The sequence below is a fragment of the Triticum aestivum genome, chromosome 4A, assembly GCF_018294505.1.
Source record: "Triticum aestivum cultivar Chinese Spring chromosome 4A, IWGSC CS RefSeq v2.1, whole genome shotgun sequence".
Taxonomy (NCBI): Eukaryota; Viridiplantae; Streptophyta; class Magnoliopsida; order Poales; family Poaceae; genus Triticum; species Triticum aestivum.
Window position 1 is genome coordinate 242,205,137 of NC_057803.1, and position 7,273 is coordinate 242,212,409.

A 7,273-nucleotide genomic window follows, 5' to 3' on the forward strand; every position below is an offset into this window, starting at 1 on the left:
GTTACCCTATTCGAACTGATGAATTCAAGCGGTTGAACTGATGAAATTCGAGCGGTTGAACTCATGATTTCTGTTGCTATTAAAAATCATCTTCTTTAGTTCAATTTTTTTTTTGCATTTTTTTGTCGAAACGGGGCGTGTATCATATCGTTGGAAACCTCTTGACATCCACATTACAATCTTATAATTTGTTTCTGCAAACAATTATGATTTAAGAGCAGTTTTTAAAAAATATTTTTTTTTCAAAACCAAAAATGCGAATCGTATTTTGGACTTAATTTTCAAACAGTTTGTTGGAATTGAGCAAATGAGATGGCGTTGGAAAGCTTGTGAAAATCCGCATCTTCCATATATCTACTATTTTTCAAATTCTATATGATTTAAAAGTAATTTGAAAAACGGTGAAATTCTGGGCGAAACGTTTTTTCACTGTTTTTTGCAAACGGTTTGTCGGATTGACGCAAATGACACGGAGTTGGAAAGCTATAGAAAATGCGCAACTTTTGCATATAGAAAGTTTTTTCTAATTCCTTACGGTTTAAATACGAATTCAAATACAGTTAAAATTGGTTTTGAACACGATTTTTTTTAAAGTTTGTCGAAATGGGGCAAATTATATACCGTCGAATAGCTATCGAAAATGCGAAACTTAGTCATGTTCGATGGTTTCTCTAATTCGCACCCGTTTAAGAGTAATCTTGAATACGGCATGACGGATCCTGCTGTTTTCTCGTCTGAAAAACAGAGTAGTCGTACTGATATATGTGTATGTTTGTACTGAGCTATTTTTTGTAGAGTAATTTTAAATGGTTTTGAAAAAGGTACTTGTACTGATGCTTGCATGGGTTTGTACTAAGCGTGTTTTCACTAACTAGACTTTCCTCTGTTTTTTGGGTAATATTTTTGTTGTAAATTTTCAACGGTTTATTGTATCCTAGCCCTAAACTTGCATGGTTTATATTGTTGAACTGAATGTCATTGTATTGTCGGCCCTGTACTTGCATGGTTTATATCATCGAACCGAATGATATTTTTCTCAAAAAGAAAATGTTTTTTATTCTTTTTTTGAACTAAACATTTTTTGACAACGATGTTCTGGACTTTTGTTATTTTATGACTTGTACTTTTACCATTTGAATTGCATGGGGTTTCCTTTTGCTTGAACTTTTACAATTTGAATTTTTGTCATTTCTTTTATTCCGAACGGAGCACCGTTTTTAACTTGTACTGATCAATATTTTTAATTAAACCAATCTTCCTTTGTAGAACGGACCATCGTTTTTGTTTGTACGGATCAGTTGTAGAACTTGGACGTCAATGTCACAGAATTAATTTGTGAGCTTCTCATGTTTCCTTCTGAAGTTGTTTTTTCCCTCGAACTTTATTGGCACCAAATTTTCTTTTTCGTGCCTCTCGAACTGATGCGAACTTTATTGGCACCAAATTTGTGTACTTGAATTTATATGTGTGTTTCCTTTTTAATTCAAACTGACCATTTCTTTTTATTCCGAACTGATCATCGTTTTTAACTCGTATTGATCAATATTTTTAATTCAAACCTTTTTGTACTTTCATATGACAGAAATTATTCATCTCCCCTGACCTCTTAAAGTTCAAGACTCAGGCACAAACATCCTCATCTTAGCAATTTATTTTTATTCCAAACTGATCGTGGTTTTTAACTTGTACTGATCAATATTTTAATTCAAACCTTTTGTGCTTTCATATGACAGAAATTATTCATCTCCCCTAACCTCTTAAAGTTCAAGACTCAGGCACAAACATCCTCATCTTAGCAATTTCTTTTTATTCCGAACTGATCGGTGTTTTTAACTCGTATTAATCAATATTTTTAATTCAAACCTTTTTGTACTTTCATATGACAGAAATTATTCATCTCCCCTGACCTCTTAAAGTTCAAGACTCAGGCACAAACATTCCCATCTTAGCAATTTCTTTTTATTCTGAACTGATCGGTGTTTTTAACTCGTATTGATCAATATTTTTAATTCAAACCTTTTTGTACTTTCATATGATAGAAATTATTCATCTCCCCTGACCTCTTAAAGTTCAAGACTCAGGCACAAACATCCTCATCTTAGCAGGACAAGCTAATTCATTTGCATGCAGAGCAACAATAACAATACTCCTAATATACAAAGGGACGTCACATTGGAAAAACAATGCAACCAACGTGTTCTCTCTAGTGGCAAAATCGACAATTTTTGAACTAGCACGACATATAAACAAGAACTACATGATACACAATTTTCCATCATGCACCTGCTATCCTGAACATAAATGAAATGAGAGAAGGGTATGCTGAACATCCAAACAAGAACTTGCAATTTTTTCCATCATGCACCCAGAGGTTCTGCCTTCTCCCCCAGCCCTGAAAAAGAGCACCATCAATTTAGTTTTAAACAAATTGAAAGTTCGAACATGAGGCATGTAGATATTCAAATGATGAAAGTCACAAAAGTGAGCTATTTTTGTTTTACTTAAAATAATTCAACATGAAGAAGACAAATACAGATAAATATTTTTTGTGCGACATTCCGAAGCAGATGTGAGTTCGACCTTTTAAACTACCTTTTTGCACAAGGAGATTATGTTATTGAACTAGCTAGGTACATTCAGTTTTACCTAGTATGGTTGGACTAGTAATGCAAGCACTGCTCCCAAGGTTTTAGAGAGATCAGTAGCCATCCAACTATGAAATGCATCCAACTATGACATTGCGGCGGGCCGTCTGCACACACACGGTCACACTCCACCGTGCCCCAATCTCCACCTCGCTGAACTGAATGAAATTTATAAATTGAACCGAATTGAAAGAAGAATTTGGACATCATGTGTACATCAAGAAATAAACTTGAGCAGTACCAACTACTAAACAAAAAGTTTTGGTATATTGATATTAGAGATTGTACATTGATGAACTTTTTCTCCCTACAGAATCGTTAATCAAATAGATGTACTGTTCGCGAGGTTTTATCAACATGATAAGTAGTAGAAGTACCACTCTAGGTGGCAAAATAGTAGCGGCACAAAAGAAGGCCACCATCAACAGTGAGTACTACCGCGAAACCTAAACTATGTGTTGGACATGCTTGCTTTACATAGTACTACAAGATTTTTATGGAAAAAAGTACTACAAGATTCGTGAACACGAGGGCATACAGAAGTTGTACTGAAGGTGTGAATTAGAGCGGCTGGAAGAGGATGCAGCAGCACACACACACCACCAGATAAGTTCTCCTATCTCCAGAACACATGTATACATACACACATCTCCATCTACAACAAACAAAAGAAATTGTTGACCTCCAGAGTTTTTGCAAAGTGAATTAATTTTTGCAACCAGAGAACTTGCTACACTTAGCAAAGGTGAACTACTAATTCCCAAAAATTGCAGGATGTCTACTTCCCTGAACCAGAACTTTTGAACTTCATGTATGCTCGTATATGTTATTTCTTTTGAGTTCCCTATCAAATGATCGGTTTCAGTAGCCGAGAAAATTGGCTCAACCTCATAGCTACGAAAATGAATTTGATTGAACCTTCACATAGAAAGTTTAAACTTTGCTCAATAGCTAGTTCAACCGCATACATACAAGCAGAAAACATGCAAAATTTGGTCCTATTTAGACATATACATGAGTACAATAGATCAAGTCCCAAAACTTTTGTGTATAAGATAATTGATAGCCATGTTTCTTAGTATTTTTGAAATATACATGAGTACAATAGCTCAAGCAAATAGGAAACCACGTAAGTGATGGAGAAGGCAGAGAATTAGTTCAACATCCAGTAAGCAATTTAAAAGTAAATAAGTAACAAAATGTAGTTGAGCTATACTGCATCACACACAAAAAACTTGAACTTTACATAATCAAACCTGCTTAGCGACGAACTCCAGCTTAAGATGTATCCTGTACCAAGACCAAGCTTAAGATGTATCCTGTACCAAGACCAATCTAGAGAACCAGAACTGCAGAAATTAGCAAATTTGAACTTTTAGTAATTCATTCCATCGGCAAAATGAATTACAAAATATTCTCTTCACAAACTATGTACATCAACAGCAAAATCGAAGCAACAACTGTAACCATATTTGGAAATCGCAGAAGCAATACATAGGTGTACTAATGCGCGGGGAATTTTAGAACTGATGTTCTATTATTTTTGACTACTGATGTCAATCTTGCTCTTCTTTTTCCCTTGCTGCTTGTTGCCTGTGCACCAAAATTGTAATATAAAAGCACCTTAAATTAATCGACAAAAGAGGTTCCTCTATGCACAAAAGAGGGAGTATGTCCAACCTGTTGACATTGTTTAACATGGCAGTCTGCAAACTCTGTTGTGCATCTACAAATCTTCTCATACTGTATGAAGAACATGGAAAAACATATGTAATTGGACTTACAATCGGCAAGTAGATGAACTGAACTAAATACAAATACCCATTGTACTATACAGGAATAACATGGAAACACAGATGAAATCAAACTTATGATCGACACGTAGATGAACTGAAACAGAATACAAAGATACATGTAAAGAGGAAGGGGGAAGGCTAGATCTCGTCGTTGCGTCGTTGAACGGCCTCGGTTGTCGGCAATGAACAGACTGTGGTGCCGGCGGTGAACGACATGTCTGCTGCGGGAATCGGGGGATGGGGCACGGCCTACAGAAGCAGGAGGCGGTGACCTACAGAAGGAAGAGGTCGCGACCTGACGGCAGAAGAGAATTGAAGAAATAAATATTGGGGCCTGCTCATATATCCACAAATTCAGACACCAAAACTAAAATAAAATAATAGAACAGAAATAAGAGAATGTTAAATTTGATGTATCAGTTTTTACCATCACTTCCAAACCTTTAGTTTTTTCACTCCTATCTAATCTTGAGAAAATTCTCTAGCGGACTATTATTCTTGTCAAAAGTAATCAACATGAATGATCTCCACCAGTTACCAATTCTAGTGGAGCTCATTTGTACCTTCATCATAGAAAAAAAGTAGACTTAATATTTCTAAGTTCTGAAGATGAACAAATGAATCATACAAAATACTATCCAAAAATAACACTTCTCACGATACCAAAATTCTGAGCTTGCCATACAATACTTCTTTATTTTGTCATGCGGCACTCTTTGAACTTGCATAATTCATTAGTGGCGGGAAGCAGCAACTAGAAGTATATAATTGTTTTACAGCATCCTAAACCCTGAACCATATCTGTAGGAAATCTAGTCAAGGTCTCAGGAATCAAATAAATTTTCCACTCAATTCTATATTTCATCAGTACTAGTAGGACTCAACCATAAATTCAGAATTGTAGCAATGTTAAGGAAATAGCTTCAGGAGCTGCTCACGCCGGATGTGGGGTGCTCGCGCTCGTGGATGCTATCGACGCCGCCGACAGGATCCAGCCATCCACGGGAGCCCCGCTCATGGACACCGACGATGTGCTTCGGGGGATATTTAATCTCTACCTAATTTGCCACATTTTTATTTTTTACAGCTCACTTGCAGAACAAAGAGACATATTCGGTGCCTCATTTTTTCATGGAAAAATCAAATAACATTTTTGGACGCCAGAAGAAATCTAGAGGAAAGAATCTTACCTCCATAGTGCAGTAGGTGGGCCTCCCTGCAGCAGGAGAGAGACGAGGTGCTCCATCGAACATCACTGTGGGAACGACATGGTGGTAGCCAGATCCTGGGTGTTGCTGCAATGAACGGACCGGGTTGGTGGCGTTGAATGGCCTGGGGTGGTCCGGTACTGTGGTTATGAAGCCCCACCAGGACGAGATGCGCGGTGTGGGAGCCGGGGGAGATGCGGCGCGGCGGTGGCCGGAGCTGGTGGAGATGTGGTCGGGGCGGCGGCAGGAGCCTGGGAGGAGAGTGCGGCAGGGAAGGTCAGGGCGGCGGCGCGCATGGCAGGAGGAGTAAGGAAGTGCGGCCGTGGCGCGCGTGCTAGGAGGAGGAAGGAGGTGCAGGGGCGGCGGCACGGGTGCTAGGAGGAGGAAGGAGGCATGGGTGCCAAGAGGAGGAAGGAGGCGCGGGGACGGTAGCGCACGTGCCAGGAGGAGGAAGGAGGTGCGGGGTGGCGGCGCGCGTGCCAGGAGGAGGAAGAGGAGCGGGACCGGTGACACATTTGGTCTGGAGGAGGAAGAAGAGCAAGGTCATCGGCGCTCTTGATCGGGAGAAAATGAGGAGAAGTACGGCGACGGGTGTGGGGAATCGGAGATTGGAAGGAGGTGGATCCGTCAGCGGCCAGTCACTGCGCCGCGGGCTCCCTCGCTCCGGCTACCGCCGTCGCTTGCTCGCCCGCGACGGCTGCCTCCGGCGGAAGGAGGTGGGTAGGTTGGGGTTGGTCGGGAAGTTTCTACTGTTGTATGTTCGTCGTGCCCTTATAGGGGCGAGGGGTAACATAATAATATGTTGTTACCCCGGCGCCCTATATAGGCTCGACGGACCGATTACACGACCGCGAGGAAAAAGAAAAAAACTCGTTCCCTTGGCCCACATCCCGGTCAACCCCCACCTCCCACCCCTGACCCCCAATCCCACAGCTGCCATGGCCCTCGCCGCCGGCCTGCGTCCCGCCACCAACACCTCCCAGAGCTGCAGCAGCCTCCACCGCCGGTGTGTGCCCTGCCACCACCACCTCCCACCTTTCAAAGCTGGCATGGCCCCTGCTGCAAGCGCGCACCCCGCCACCACTACCTTCCACAACCGCCATGGCCCCGGTCATTGGCGCGCGCCCCACCACCACCTCCCACTTCCCACGGACCTCGTGGTCCATGCCCCATCCTCTCCTGCCCCAAGGAGTCCCTCAGACATGGTGACCGTCCTGCCCGCACCCCAGCAGCGCCGTCGGGCCGTTAAACGTGTTCCCTGAACTGCCACGCGCCGCCCGTGTTCCTGCTCCTTCCCCTAACCACCGTCGAGGTCCTTCCTGGGCAAACCCCTTCTCTTCCTCCCGCTAGCAGTGGCGACCCTGCTTCTCAGTCCAAATCGAGCGCTGCTTACCATACAAGTCAAATCTCGACCATAATATTCGGTAAAACAACCATCCTCCCCATTCTGAATTGCCACTAGCCCTCGCCATGTTTGCCTAGCTCCATGGCCATCTCGTGTTGCCGCGTGCATCAGTAAGTGTGTGATGTCGCATGACACTCTTTGTTTCAAGACATGTGTGTGCTGCTGCATCAGTTTGTGCATCAGTACAGGTGCATCAGTACATGTGTGCTGCCACATCAG

At 42.1% G+C, this 7,273-nt stretch overlaps 1 long non-coding RNA gene across 8 annotated transcripts; it reads right to left on the bottom strand.

Annotated features, from left to right (window-relative positions):
- Window positions 1-2,098: 2,098 nt before the first annotated feature.
- LOC123085913 (uncharacterized) lies at window positions 2,099-6,419 on the bottom strand. Of its 8 annotated transcripts, none has more exons than XR_006440143.1 (8): window positions 5,632-6,419; window positions 4,869-5,004; window positions 4,326-4,736; window positions 4,140-4,238; window positions 3,902-3,994; window positions 3,184-3,300; window positions 2,647-2,803; window positions 2,099-2,392 (listed from the first exon to the last, which is right to left on the bottom strand). It is a non-coding gene; the product is annotated as an uncharacterized lncRNA (long non-coding RNA). The 8 variants fall into 8 exon arrangements; XR_006440140.1 differs by lacking the exon at window positions 4,869-5,004 and adding an exon at window positions 5,380-5,499; XR_006440139.1 differs by lacking the exon at window positions 4,869-5,004 and having other exon boundaries at window positions 2,647-2,798.
- Between the last annotated feature and the right edge of the window lie 854 nt (window positions 6,420-7,273).